The sequence below is a fragment of the Alnus glutinosa genome, chromosome 2, assembly GCF_958979055.1.
Source record: "Alnus glutinosa chromosome 2, dhAlnGlut1.1, whole genome shotgun sequence".
Lineage (NCBI taxonomy): Eukaryota > Viridiplantae > Streptophyta > Magnoliopsida > Fagales > Betulaceae > Alnus > Alnus glutinosa.
The window spans coordinates 4,738,171-4,749,587 of NC_084887.1; the positions used below are offsets into that span (position 1 = coordinate 4,738,171).

Sequence of the window (11,417 nt, forward strand, 5' to 3'; positions counted from 1 at the left end):
ATTTCGAACCTTTACTACTGAATCATCTATATCCTTCAAACCCTCATGCACAATAAGATTGAGAATATGGGCACAACACCTTACATGAATAAATTCGTGGCGACAAAGAACATTATTATTACCCAAATTTCTTTTTTTAAAAAAAATCAATTGCGCTATCATTAGCGCTTGCATTGTCAACAGATATTGTCAACAACTTTCCAATTCCCCAATCTACCAAACATTGCTCTACTTCCCTTGCAATTGTTGGCCCCTTGTGATCCGACACTTGGCGAAATGACAATATCTTTTTGTGATACTTCCAAGATTGGTCAATGAAATGGCCATTGATGCACATGTAAGTCATATTCTGAATTGAAGTCCATGTGTTAGTGGTCAAACAAACCCTTTGGCCACTCATCAAAAACTCAGCCTTTATTGTATTCTTAATATTCATAAACATCTTGACACAATCTTTCATCACCGTATACCGGGAAGGAAGCTTAAATCTAGGCTCAAGAACACTAAACAATTTCCTAAACCCCATCCTCTCCACAGTTGAAAAAGGCATCTCATCAACAATGATCATCTCACAGAGTGTATCCCTAATGAGTTTTTCATAATACTTGGCAATCATTAGGTTCTTACTACCCTGAGTCTGCCCAGATGAAAAAGTAAACTTAGTTTGAGAGGTATCTTGGTTAGCTTTTAAACTCCTGTACTTTTGGCAATTCTTGACATGATACAACATGTTAGAGGTCCCATAATTTTTTGCATGACACATATACGGAGCCTCACAATAGTTACAGTGTGCCACAGGATTATCTTCAGGACTACTTAAATCTTTAGTGAAATGCTCCCAAACTATAGATGGTTTTGCCACTTTTCTAGATTTTCTCTTCTTAGGGAGTAGTGGACGACCACCATGACCTCTCATAGAACCAGAAGACCTATCAGTTTCCATCTCATCAGAATCATTATCCTCATCTATATCTACCCCACCCATCAAATTATCAATAGGAGATGGTGGATAATGATAACAAGAAGCAGTGGTTGATGCAGAAGATGTAGGTGTACCTACTGGTGGTGGTGGTGTGCCTATCGGACCAGGACGTCCATGAGTAGGTGTACATACTTGTGGAGGTGGTGGACCTGGTGGTGTAGGTGTAGGACCAGTAGGTGTAGGAACAGTAGGTACTGTAGGTGTAGGACCAGTAGGTGTAATACCACCTTTAGCTTTAGGTGCACCACTACTATCTTTAGAACCATTAGTATGTGTAGATTCATCCATCTGAAAAAATGACAACAAAATGCAGCACTTGACATCAACAAAAATTACAAAATGGCAAAATATCAAAGTAGAAAAAAAGAAAAAGAAAAAAAAAAGCATGATCAATAACAATAAGCATCATAAACTAGTATAAATTTATAATGCCAGTGGTGGATTCATGTTAGAAAGAAAGTTTCCCAAACTTATATAAAATCTACAACAAGAATCAAGATTTTTTTTGCTTTATTTTTATTCACTGCAGTAAGAATCATAAGATGCAGCACATGTTATATTTAGTGAAAACACTGAAAAGACCCAAAAAAAAAAAAAAAAACTGCCATGCATAATGCATAAGCTAATTTGTACGTATATACTTTCATCATATTTCAATCAAAAACTTAAGCTTCATTATATGAGAAAGCAAAGCAGTGAACTTTTCCTACATATTCCTACATTTCAGTGATTTCACAAATCTATAATGCATAAGCTGATTTGTACGTATATATTTTGAATTATTTTCATCATATTTCAATCAAAAACTTAAGCTTCATTATATAAGAAAGCAAAGCAGTGAACTTTTCCTACATATTCCTACATTTTAGTGATTTCACAAATCTATAATGCATAAGTTAATTTGTACGTATATACTTTCATCATATTTCAATCAAAAACTTAAGCTTCATTATATGAGAAAGCAAAGCAGTGAACTTTTCCTACATATTCCTACTGTCCTACATTTCAGTGATTTCACAGTTCACACAACCAAATTATATGAGAAGTAAAGCAGTGAACTTTTAACTCAAGAATATATATCTAAATGTATAATAGTAAATTACCACTTTTCAGCAGTCTAGCAGAGTCGAGCACAACGAGCAGTGCACCACCACCGCACCAGATCCAAACAACCACCGAAAAAAGTCTCTGACTGAAAAAAAAAAAATGGATTTGTTAACATTTCCAAATCAGTGAATCACAAATGCAATTATGCAACTAAACATTAACAACTACTGAAAAAAACTAACAAAAAAAATAAACTACCCTTGGGGCCTTGAGAAACTCAGAAAAGGGACGATTGGGGATTGGCGAACGGGATAGGGACTAGGGTTTCTCATTTATGGGTTTGAGCCTTTGAGGATTAGGGCTGGGGTCCAGTGAGACTGAGTACCGGTCGGACTGATTTGTGACTCTGTGAGACAGTGAGAGAGACTCGGAGAGTGGGAGACGGCGATTGCGAACGGCCTGTGGGGCGATTGGCGAGCGCTGTGCCGCTGTGGCCAGAGGCCGAAAAAGCGATTGGTGACAATGGCGAGCCGCGAACGGCCGAACGGGCTGCCTAGGGTTTCTAGGTTTGGCCGTTTGGGTGGGGAGAGACGGAGAGTGGGAGAGGGAGACGGCGTTGTGGCCTGTGGGTCAGTGGGTCGACCGGTTTCGTCGAGGGTTTGAAGAATTGAAGGTTTTAGGTTTCCACAAAGTATGAATATATATGCCATTTAAAACGGGGTCGTTTCTGATCTAAATCAAAACGACGCCGTTTTAATTTATACGCAACGACGTCGTTTTGACAGGCGAAAAACGACGTCATTTTAACTAAAGCGCTGTGCGACACCGTTTAGCCTATTCGGGTTGGGTCGGGTTGGTTACCGAAGGAAAAGTCGGTTATTCCGATTACCGACCGACAATAAATCGAAAAAAAAATTTATTTCGAATTCCGACTATATTTTTTATCGGTAGGCGGTAAGCGGTAAGCGGTTGAAGTCGGTTCGGTGGCGGTCGGCGGATAAACAGTAATCGGTAATCGAATAATTTGCCCACCCCTAGGAGCAGGGGAGGCGTGTGTGAGATGAGAGGAGAAAAGAGAGAAAGAGAAGAGAAATAAGGATGGGGAAGAGTGACACGTGTCACTGTGTGTGTGGAGGAGGAGAAGATAATGTTATCTTCTCCCAGCCAATTGTTAGCAGACACGTGGCAATTGAAGATTCCCCTTTTTTTTTTTTTTTAAAAAAAAAAAACCACAACTCTTAAAAATCACAACAAGACCCTACTAATTTAAAATCCTATATTTTGATAATTAATATCTGACTCCATATTTAATCTAACTAAATTCCGTCAATACAATTAATTATTTATTTCCATATTATTATTATTCTAATTCTACTATTTTATCTTAGACTTACTTTATTTTCATAACATAAATGTCATCGCCTTGAATTTAATTACTTGACCCATCCATTTAATAAATACAATTTATTATTTGCTAAAATTCTTATTTATTTTCTTGGTTTTTACAAAAATAATGGCATTAAAATAAATAATTAATTATAAGTGTAAGTTTTAATGGAATTAAAAATGATGGGCTAACTAACAATTTATAAATGATAGAATTAGTGTAAAGTGGGGGGGTTCTGGTGTAATATAAATAAGTTGGGGACTTTTAATAAAGAGAATCTTATCCTTGCCACTTGGCGTTACCCAATTAGTTGGAGTGGATTTCATTTTCCTCTCCCAACCATTTACAAGGCGCCATGTGTCACACCATATCTATTCATTTTCTTTTCTTTTCCCTTTGGGTTGCAGACTCACTCACGCACCCCCTCCCTGTTTCTTTTCTTCTTCCACGCCCAATCTCTCTTCCCTTCCTCTATCTTTTCCTTCTTTCTTTTCTTCTCATTTTCTCTCTCGGCTCTACTGCTCCAGCCGACCCACTCCATTTCTCCTTCTCTTTTCTTCCACTTCTCCAGCGATGCACGGCTCGACCCTCTCCCCTGCAAGCACGATCTCCCTCTCCCCTCTTCCATCATCGTCTCTTCTTCCTTTCCTCTCACCCGCGCAACCCAACCCTTCCCTTTTTCATCTTCTTCTTTTCGGTTCACCCCATCGCACACACGCACGCCCTTGAGTCACAGTGAGTCTGTGAGCCATGGGTTGAGATCGGCATCGAGAGAGAGAGAGACCCAACTGAAATGATGCGGCCCGAGTTGCGGAGGACACGTCGCAGAGAGAATAACAAAACGTAAGATCCTCTTCCCCTAGCTTTTGGATTTGAATTTCTGTTGAGATTTTTGGAGATGTGAACCGAATGGGTTCTCCCTTTTAGGATTATTTTCAGAGCTCTTGATTTGGGTCTTTCTCTTTGGTTCGTGGTAGCAATTGGTTGAGGAGCGAATTTTGGAGTTTTTCTTGGCATGAATCGGATGGTTATTGGTCATTATGAAATGGGTTTCGGTTTTTGGTAATATTTTCTTGAGTTTGTTGATGGATTCCGATTGATATTATTCGAAATGGTGGGTTTTCTATTAGGGTTGCAGAATCTGGTTTTGGTTTGTCGATTTGCACTTTTATGTTGATTTTTGGATTTTGATTTAGTTTGTGTATTAGTTGTTGGAATTCTGATTAGCTTTGGTGTTAACCATATGAGGTTTGAGTATATTTTGAATGGCTGATTTTTGAGAATGGAGTTGTGTGGTAATGTTGGAATTTTGATTTGGTTCCATAAAGGCGGGACCATATGGGCTATTTATAGTCTTGAAAGTGGAGTTTTGTATGGTTAGTGCTTCTAGTTGTGATTGAGTTGATTTTCGGTGGCTATTTGTTGATGGATGGTTTCTTGGTGTTAAAAGCCAATGAGGAGTTGATATTTAATGTTGAACGTAAAGTTAAAAGTGTAAATTTTGGGATGTTTTTGGTAAAGTGTGAAGCATGGCTAGAGTTGGTGGAAAATTCTAGTTTTGTGTTGGCCGAAGGGTTATTGGTGTTGATTTGGAATTGATTTTTGTATTTATAAATGTATTGCAAATTGTTAGTTGTGTGAATGGTTTAATTTAAATGAATTGCTAGATTGATTTTTAAAGGTTAAACCGAATGGGGGCTGATTTGGAATTATTTGTGGAACTTGTGGGTTTGAAGTGCTAAGTAGATTGGTTGTGTTTAGGTTAGCTTGGTATTGAATTTGTTAATATCTACTGATTTAGGTATTTATTTAGATTTGATATTCGTCAAATATTACGGTGTAATAATGAAATGGGTTATGGACTTTGGTGGAATTTAGGTTGTGGTATATAGGATTTTGAAGGTAAAAGTATGATTCATTAAATGATTATAGTTAATCTTCGGTTATTTGTTGGAGGATCAATCCTGTATTGTAATTGTTAATAACTGGGGATTTGAGTATCTATTTTGAGATTAGAGTGTAGTTTGCCTATGGGTTGTATTTTGAAGTTTGGACTTTGTGATTCTTGTATGGGCCAAATGTGGTTTGGATAGAGACTAAAGGTTATTGAGTTCTCTTTGGGGATGGTTGGATATAGGTGTGTGTATTGTGTTTGGTTAGAATTGTATTGTGATTATGGGTTTGGATGTAAAGTTGATTATTAACCTAAGGATGGATTTTAGTGGAGATTGTGGAGAGTATTGTTATATAATGGCTTCCTCTAGTGAACGGATGCGTTATATAAAGAATTACTTCCTAACCTAATATGAGTTGTTAAGTTAACACGTCAAGTAAGATTAAGGTCATGTAATCTAAGCTACTTGGATGGTTAGCAACTAATGAAAATAGTGTATTAAATATATTAGTAATTGAATCTAGGGGATAAGAAATGAATTAATGCATAAACATGGAACCTAAGACTAATATTATAGCAGACCATTATTATGATGTAAATTATTCAAATAACCTTGTGTTAACATAAGTAAAAGTTAATAGGCTTAGAGGAGCACATAAATGTAATACGAGTCCATTATGTGACAGCCTAATAACTAATTCTCCTATCCATGTACAAATAATATTCATGTGTAATAATGAATTAGGCTTAAGTGTTGTATGTGTATATGTACATATGTATACATATACACATATATGGCTTAACTATAAATACTGTTAACTTAGTAAATAAATGACAAGCTATAAAAGGGTTAGTAATATTAAGGTAGTACTACAATAATGAATAAGCTAAATAAAATAGTAAATACATCATTGTATTAACAAACAAAGATTATATGAACCTAGGCCTAAATGCTAACCTAATAATAGTTTAGGCACCTAACTAGTTTTAGAAGTGGATAAAGCGACGTGTGAGCGCGCGGGTAGTTTAGGCGTCATAGAGTAAGGAGTTCATAGCGTAGCCTAACGATACCAATGTTTGCAGGATAGTGTCCTGATTGGAAACTTCGAGGGGTTCTCTAATATCGAGTTCGAGTCAAGAGTCCAATGCAGCCAGGTGATATTTTACTCACTGAGAAACTGTTATTTTTATATATTATAAAATTGCAAAATATATATGTTTTATAAATCTGAACCAACTGTACGTTGAATATATCTGTTTTTCTTGTTTTGAGTACTTTAGAGTAAATTCAATATATCAAGGATAGTTTCAGAATATAGTATAGTGTGTAGTATGTTTTGGATGAAATATTAAAATGTTTAGAAAGGTCTGATTTATCAGCATGATATAGTAAGACAATATTTACCAGTCAATCAAAGAGCATAGAGCATGTAGTATAGAGCATAAGCATACAGTAACCCAGCAGTAACATAGCAGTAACCCAGCAGTAGCCCAGTAACAGCTCAGTTCAACAGTTTATCAGCAGCACATCAGCATGCATAGCATACATAGCATGATTTAAATTATGTGATGTTTTCATATAGAGTATTATAGTTTTTATGCTAGACGTATTAGTATGCCTAAGAGTTTTAATGGCAAAAGAGCTTATGTATACTGCTATCGTCTAGTTGCATAATTTTAGAACATTGAGCTTGGACGAACAAGAGTATTGTCATGGTTCGGTATGAGTAATACAGCGTCCTAAGAGTAGGTAGATGAATTGTCGTGGCACATCAGTAAGAAGTGCTTGGATACTCGAGTTTTACCCTAGTAACCGCATGGACAACTATGTCCTCGGCATGAAGTTGTAATGCCCTAGGATTCCGTGTTGACCATGTTCGAAAAATGACAGTAAGCTTGTACTAAAGAGCGAGATGGCGTGTTTTAAGCTTAGTGTGCTTGGTTTTGACGCTATTGGTTGCGATATCGGTGTGGCTTGGGAGTAGGTAGATGAATTGTCATGGCACATCAGTAAGAAGTGCTTGGATACCCGAGTTTCACTCTAGTAACCGCATGGACAACTGTGTGCTCGGCATGAAGTAGTAATGCCCTGAGGCACAGTGTTATCACAGTTAATAACATTAGACCTATGTGCATTTGAGCTACCAACATAAAAGTATTAGTGTAGGTGGGTTTATACGTGGTTGCTTCCAAGCCAATTGAACTTCTACGTATGGGTCCAACTACATAGTATGTTTTAAATGTTTTCTGATAGTCGGTGTTTGCTATATCAGCTATGGGGGTTTTCAAACAAAATTCTATAAATTGGTAGCTGTTATAGTGTACGCGAGACTAAAAAGAAAAGTTGGTTCATTTGGAAAACTCAGTTAGTTTAATATCACTGAGGTCTCAGTATTATGTACTGAGGCGGTGAACTCATCATTTCACCTATACAGATGTGGTAAACCCCCACAACCGTATAGATGATGTCCCTTTGGCTGCAGGTACCCGGGTCGTAGTTGATGGGGTTGTAGTCGTGCAGTTGGGATATTATGACCGAAGCTCGCCGCGACGGTTGTAATTGTGGGACCATGGGCGTACTCAGTTTTGTAAATTTTACTATAGCTTGTGACGCCTGTGTCACTTGTTTTTTTGTATAAAGCCAACTTTGTTATGTATTTATATTGAAGAATGACTTGAACACATAGATGGTAAATGGCTTTTGTTATTAATTTATGATAGATGTTTGAGATGTGATTTCCGCTATTGAGTTTTTGTTTTTCCACTGCATAGTAGTTAGATGTTGTACTCTGATTTACCAGGTACGTATTATGGGGTATGTACCATATGTTAGCTTTGCGATACATCGTCGTGCCATTGTGAGGATCAATTTGCATTTTAAGAGATTAATAATTAAGCAAATGATTTGTATATAAAAAAAAAATGGGTCGTCACAACGATGACCTGGTGGCAACGACGTTGAGTCCAAAAAGACGAACTCCAAAGAGATCTCTATCGGAGTGTCCGAGCGCGACAACGTTGGGTCATGTGGGAGGTCTGGTTCGGAGCTTTGGTTGTGGATTTTTTCTCAAGAAGGGCAATTCAGTAATTTTAATGTTAAAATTAAGGGCATTTGCAAATTTTTTGTCCTTTAGAGTCACGTGTCTTGCACATGTAGTGTTTTCCATCCAAAATGACGGCACAAACTGACGGAGGGGGCCAAAAAACAAGCAGTTGGTACTTTGGGGAGTCGGAATCCAAGCTTTGGTAGTTTGGGGTGCCATCCGGAGAATCGTTGGTAGTTGGGGGGGGGGGGGCTAAATTATATTTTTTCCACTTTTTTTTTTTTTTTTTTCCTTACCTGTGAAACGAATGACAGAGAGATGGAGAAAGAGAAGGAAAGAAAGAGAGAAAGAGAATTTGAGAGAGATTATGTTATGATCTTCCTTCCTTTCTTTGTTCTGTGCTGGACCCAAACCAAGAGGGAGACGATTAGAGATTGAGAAAGAAGTCTTGAGAGAAAGAGAGATTTGAGAGAGATGAGAAGCCGAGAGAGAGGATGGGAGAAATTGAGAGAAAAGAGAGTGATCGATCAAGGGAAGGAGTGGGTTCTTTTATACACGAATGGACGGTGGAGATTGCCCCACCTTGATCTCATCTAAGGGCTAGGAAGCTTATCCTGGGCAGCAAGCTTGTGATGAAAGGGGGGCTGCATCTGAACGTAGAAGGAAGGCTTCAAAATCTTCAAGATTCTCTTAAAAATCAGCTTCTTATCTCTAACAAACTAGCATTTGAGTTCTGACTAAACTGAACTAAGTATTTTTTTTTTTTTTTTTAAACATATAGGCTGGGCTTACGTGTGAGGGCTGGACTAGTTCCATGGGCTGGGCTGAGTTCATGTAGGAATAAAATGGGCCCACAAATTACATATATCTGAATTTTCGTCCTATTTAAGAATAGTATGTTTTATGGGTATTTTCATGCCCTTAACAAAGTCCAAAAATTATGAAATTTGGAGGGTAGCTAGAGGACTTCAAGACGAGCGTTCTGGCTTTTGAATTGACCAAAATGGAGTTTGTTTGACTTTATTTTCGCTATTACAAAGTTTAAGGTCCGTTTGAACTTTTATTAAACTGAAACTACAAATGTTTCTTAATAAATGAATATTTATTTTCATAAATATTCATATTGATTCTTTTGCCTTATTATTAGGTCTTAAATCATATTTTAAGATATTTTATTCAATATATTAAAATAAGTGGTATTACAAGTTTTGCCTTAGCAATTTTTAAAGTTCGGTTAAGTTTTGTACAAAATGAAATCAAACCAAAACATCACTATAGTTTCTAGGGAAAATTATATTTTAGCCCCCCAAGCTACCAGACATTTTGGAAGTAGCCCTCAAACTACCAACCCTCGAATTCTGGCAACCAAACTACCAAAAAGTTTCAAAAAGACCCATTTTGTCGAAATATACCTATAATACACTTGTCATGTGCCATTTTTCAATTAAAAAGAGACTAATAAAATTATATATATATATATATATATTTTGAAAAAACTAAAAAACATGGGGTGTGGCCTGCCACCCCCATTTTGGCCAATGGGGTGGTTGAGCCACACCAAGTCCGGTTTGGGGGTGGTTGAATCACCCCCATGGCCCTTGGGGGTGGTTTGGTCATCCCCAAGGATCAAAATGGGGGTGGCTCCCGTTTGGCTTGAGGGAAGGTTCGGCTACTCCCAAGGCCAAACCCTAACCTTTTTTTCTTTTTTGCCTAAATTGGTTGGACCGTAGGTGCAATGATTTACTTCACGAGTGAGGTCTCTGGTTCAAGTCCAGAATGGCCCAACTGCGCCAAGTAAAAGAATAGAAGAAGCATCTGACTCCTTCATGCATGCTTTACTTGGCCGATCACTCCCATATTTTTTTTTTAGTTTTTATTTCTAAATTTAATTTTTTTTTTAAAATTTTTAATAGAAAAATGACACATGGTAGAGATATTATAGGCATATTTCGACACAATTGGTCTTTTTGAAACTTTTTGGAAGTTTGGGGGTCAGAATTCAAAGGTTGGTAGTTTGAGGGCTACTTTCAAAACACCTGATAGTTTGGGGGGGGCTTAAATGTAATTTTCCTAGTTTTTATTATAGCAAGAAGAGAGAAAAAGAAATTTTAAAATTGTAGAAGTATATTGAGAGAGACAGAAGAAGATCCAAAAATTTATGTGTCTTCATCTAGTCTACAGTGGAATATATAGTCAATTTTATAAACATTAATAGTATTTATTTTTAGAATATGTAGCATGTGCTACCATATATTGCAAAAAGTCCCAAGGCAAATACATGAGAATAGAGGTACAAAACCCCCTACACCCTAAGCTAGGAGGATCTGACTTAAAAAATAGCTGCTTAAACAACATAGAAACAATACAAGGACACCGATTGAGCCTCTCTTTACAATAACGTAGACTCTAAAAAGAAAAGATGGCCGATCTAGCTACATGCCAACAAATGGTCTAGTACAAAGGCAGAACGTGACCGGAAAAACAAAGGAATAACACAAAATAGAAACCACAAAAACAGCCAGCGTCGAGAATCGTTGTCACTAGCGTGCAGGACACGTTCCATCTCCGGAGATGGTGTGTGCTCAGAAGCCCTCCAGTAGCGGATGACATCTGAAACCACCGATCTCCACCAATTAATAGATGATAATTTAATTATAACTGTTAAATCATAATTATAAGTAACAATTACTTCATTTCAACCATATATAAATCAAACTTAATTTAATCTTATAGCTAACTATACTAACGGTGAAGAAAATCTGTCCGTTAGATCTACTTTAGAAGTGTCAGACGATCCAGATCAAATCACCAGATTGTATGATCATGACAGTCAACAATTAGCGGTCATGATTTGAATGTTCTAATGTCCAATAATGTAATGACCCGCCTTTTTAAAAAAAGGCAAAAGTGAAAATTTTGAATTTCCACGTATCATTACGACATTATCAGAGTTATAAATTGGCAGCGGAATATATTTTTCTTTAACAATGACACGTCAGAACTTCTAAATAAAATACTTCAAATTAGATTAAAGAGTGTAATTAAACAATTACACAAAGATAG

At 37.0% G+C, this 11,417-nt stretch overlaps 1 long non-coding RNA gene across 1 annotated transcript; it reads left to right on the plus strand.

The window, feature by feature from the left end:
* The first annotated feature begins 3,832 nt into the window (after positions 1-3,832).
* LOC133859111 (uncharacterized) lies at positions 3,833-8,055 on the plus strand. Its single transcript, XR_009898708.1, has 2 exons — positions 3,833-4,259; positions 6,394-8,055. It is a non-coding gene; the product is annotated as an uncharacterized LOC133859111 (long non-coding RNA).
* Positions 8,056-11,417: the final 3,362 nt, after the last annotated feature.